Genomic DNA, 4,775 nt, shown 5'->3' with positions numbered 1-4,775 from the left:
TGGGAAAGGATCTTTACATATCCTAAATCAGATAGGGGGCTAATATCCAATATATGTAAAGAACTCAAGAAGGTGGACTCCAGAAAATCAAATAACCCCATTAAAAAATGGGGCTCAGAGCTGAACAAAGAATTCTCGTGCAAACTTTATATGCCTCAGTACAGGGGAATGCCAGGGCCTAGAATTGGGAGTGGGTTGTTGGGGGAGTGGGTGGGGGAGTGTGTGGGGAACTTTTGAGATAGCATTGGAAATGCAAATGAAATAAATACCTAATAAAATTAAAAAAATAAATAAACCCATGCATCCTATCAGATCACTAGAGATTAAAGCTAATTTTCATTGATGACAAAAACAACAAAATGCCTACATTCACGTGGAAGCTGAACAAAACTCTATTCAATGATAACTCTGTCAAGGAAGAAATAAAGAAATTCAAGACTTTTTAGAATATATTGAAAATGAAGGTACAACATACCTAAACTTATGGGACACAATGAAAGCAGTACTTACAGGAAAACTCATAGCTCTGGGTGCCTCCAAAAAGAAACTGGAGAGAGCTTCCATTAGCAGCTTAACAGTACACCTGAAAGCTCTAGAACAAAAAGAGGCAAATACACCAAAGAGGATTAGAAGACAGAAAATAATCAAATTCAGTGTTGAAATCAACAAAGTAAAAATAAAAAGAACTATACAAAGAATCAATAAAACCAGGAGGTTTTTCTTTGAGAAAATCAACAAGATAGATAAACCCTTAGCCAGACTAACCAGAGGGCACAGAGGCAGTATCAAAATTAACAAAATCAGAATGGAAAATGGAGATACAACAACAGAAAATGAGGAAATTAAAAAACAAACAAACAAACAAACCAGCAGATTCTACTATAAAAGCCTATACCCAACACAACTGGAAAGCTGGAAGAAATGGACAATTTTCGAGCAGTTACCAAGTAACAAAGAAAAATCAGGATCAGATAAACCATCTAAAAAGTCCCTCAAACCCTAAAGAAATAGAAGCAGTCAAAAAAAGCCTCCCAACCAAAAAAAGCCCAGGACCAGATGGGTTTAATGCCCAATCAGAAGACCTAATACCAATACTCTTCAAAATGTTCCACAAAATAAAAACAGAAGGAACACTACTCAATTTATCTATGAAGCTGCAATTAAGCTGATACCAAAACCACACAAAGACCCTACAAAGAAGGAGAACTTCAGACCAATTTCCCTTAGGTATATACACACAAAAATAATCAATATTATCTTGCAAATTGAATCCAAGTACAGCAAAATGATCATTCACCACAGTGAAGTAGTCTTCCACCCAGGAATGCAGAGAGAGTTCAATATATGTAAATACATCAATGTAATCCACTACATAAACAAACTCAAAGGAAAAAAACACATGATCATTTCATTAGATACTAAAAAAAGGATTTGACAAAATTCAACATCCCTTCATGTTAAAATTCTTGGAAAGATCAGGAAATCAAGGACCGCACTTAAATGTAGTAAAAGCACATAGTAAAAGTAGCCATCTTGCCAAAGGCAATACACAGATTCACTACAATCCCCATCAAAATTCTAACTCAATTCTTCATAGAGTTAGAAAAATAATGCTCAAATTCAACTAGAAAAACAAAAAACCCAAGATAGCCAAACTATTCTCAACAATAAAATAACTTCTGGGGGAATCAGCATACCAGACCTCAAGCTGTACAACAGAGCAATAGTGATAAAAACTGCATATTATTGGTACAGTAATAGACAGGTAGATCAATGGAATAGAATTAAAGACTCAGAAATGAAGCCACACACCTATGGTCACTTGGTCTAAATGAAAGACAGTATTTTCAACAAATGGTGCTGGTTCAATTGGAGGCCAACATGGTGAAGAATGCAAATTGACCCATTCTCATCTTCCTGTACAAAGCTCAAGTCAAAGTGGATCTAGAAACTTCACTTAAAACCAGATACACTGAAACTAGTAGAAGAGAAAATGGGGAAGATCCTCAAACAGATGGGCACAGGGGCAAATTTCCTCAACAGAACACCAATAGCTTATGCTCTACGATCAACAATAGACAATTATAACCTCATAAAATTGCAAAGATTCTGTAAGGAAAACGACACTTTATCCCGAGCTTTTGTCTCCGCTGGCAAGCACACGCTCAGGACAACCAGAATCTTCTGCGGCAAAAGCTTTATTGCTTACTTCTTCAGGAGGCAGAAAGCGAAAGGCAAAACCCTGTCCCTTTTATGGAGAATTGTCCTCCGCCTCGGACGTGTCGCTCCCTGATTGGCTGCAGCCCATCAGCCAAGTTGTCGTCATGGGGAAGGCAGAGCACATGGAGTGGAAAACTACCCTGGCACATGCACAGATTATTTGTTTACTACTTAGAACACAGGATGTCAGCGCCATCTTGTAATGGTGAATGTGAGGGCGGCTCCTCACAACACTTTCAATAGGACAAAATGGCAACCAACACATTAGGAAAATGTCTTAACCAATCTTACATCCAATAGAAGGCTAATATTCAATATATACAAAGAACTCATGAAGGTAAACTTCAGAGAACCACATAACCATATTAAAAATGGGAAACAGAGCTAAAGAGAGAATTCTCAACTGAAGAAAGAGGAAGGGCTCAGAAACACCTAAAGACATGTTCGGCATCCTTAGTCATCAGGGAAATACAAATTAAAACAACCCTGAGATTCCACCTCACAACAGTCAGAATGGCTATGATCAGAAACTCAGGTGGCAGGAGATGCTGACAAGGATGTGGAGAAAGAGAAACACTCCTCCATTGCTGGTGAGATTGCAAGCTGTTACAACCACTCTGGAAATCAGTCTGGNGGTGCCTCAGATAATTGGACATAGTACTACTGGAGGATCCAACTATATCACTCCTGGGCATATACCCAGAAGATGTTACAACATGTAATAAGGAAACATGTTCCACTATGTTCATAGCAGCCAAATCTATGATAGCCAGAAGCTGGAAGCAACTCAGATCTCCCCCAAAAGAGGAATGGACACAGAAAATGTGGCCTCGGGCCTGAGGGTGAACAATGCCACAGTGTAGGGGAATGCCAGGATAGGAGGATAGGGGTGGGTGTGGGGGGAAGCATCCTCATAGAGTCAGGGGCATGGAGGATGTGTATAGGGGTTTTCTGAATGGGATGCCTGGAAAGGGGAAACATTTTAAAATAAAGAAATTATCCAAGGGGGGGATGTCTCTAATGCACACATTGAAAGGCATTATTAAATATAGGAGCATTTGATAAAAGGATTAATATTAGCTGTTGATACTAATGTATATATTGCATACATTTTTCTTCATATATGTGAGAAAAGAGTGTCCTAATGGCAGCGATTAGAAGTAAGCCATCATCTTTGAATATTTAGAGAAACATGCTGCTCACTGTTATGAAGAACACAATTATAAATCTAATGCAACATAAAATCTAATTAATCTAATGCATTAATCTAATGCAACATAAAATGGACATAATATCCTGAGAAAATGTTTTCTATTTAAATATTACATATAGCTAAACAGAATATCCACTGACAATATACACATTCACACACATATTTCAAAATATACTTTAAACATCAGAAATATTTGTCATCGTTCAATATATTGTTTCTATTTGAATTATATGACCAATAAAAATAGTACAAATTTTCTCATGAAATACAAATATACAAGTGGTATAGTCCAATTTTTGTGATTTTCTGTAGGATTGTGAAGATGAATCTGTCAGAGATTTCCCTAAAAAAAGACTACAGAAAGGAGGGAAACACAATCATGCAAACAAACAAACAAACAAACAAAGAAATAAGAGAAAACAGCTCAGGTTTTCTTGCTTCTCTTAAAAATGTAAAAGCACTGCTTTCAAAAATCTATGTAGTTACTAGTGTCACAGGGAGAATTAAAAAATTGCACCTATATCTCAAAATATGTTTCTGCATTCCCGATCTTGACAACTTTCCAGTATTCAGAAACTAAACTGCAGTTGATTGGGCCCAGTATTTTAGAATTCATTATGGTCAGAATCCAGTCTAAATCGGAACATTCTTTGATAGTCTCCCATAGGTAAGTGAAGTAAAACATTGAAAGTATTTATTATCTATCACTGCACTACAAATAATGCGTTTAAAATTTTATATTCATTTAAAAATGCTATAAAATCAAAAATTAATGATGTATAAATTGGCATAAAGCTATAGAGTACCAGGTCTTACATGGATTAGCTTAAACAAAAAGAATTTGCAACAAAATACCATAATAATCAGGGATAGAAATTCTTGAACAAGAATGGACCTGGGTCTAAAAGTCCTGCAAGTCCCAGTTTCTATGTTGGAAAATCATTTTCTATGCAAAGAATCTATCTGTGGATTTTTTCATACCTACCTCTAAGCTTATAGAGATGAGGGATGCTAATGCTAATATAAACTTTGTTTACACAATGAATAATAAAGCCCTTCATCTCCCTTTCAGAATTCATGTCTTCTGTCAGTGTGAGATAAGAAATAGAAACAAGTTTATGTAGGAGGGGGAGTAGTATAAATCCAACTCTTTGTCATTTGTTCATATATTTGCACAATTTTTTAGTTTCAATTAATCCTGAATATACTATTCAGACCACATGCTAAATTGCTGTGGGTTCTGCTAGCCATATCTATCTATCTATCTATCTATCTATCTATCTATCTATCTATCTATCTATCTATCATCTATCTATCTATCTATCTATCTATCTATCTATCT

Source organism: Mus caroli, chromosome 5 (assembly GCF_900094665.2).
Source record: "Mus caroli chromosome 5, CAROLI_EIJ_v1.1, whole genome shotgun sequence".
Taxonomy (NCBI): Eukaryota; Metazoa; Chordata; class Mammalia; order Rodentia; family Muridae; genus Mus; species Mus caroli.
The sequence above is the reverse complement of the archived record's forward strand: the minus strand, read 5'-3'. Positions refer to the sequence as shown.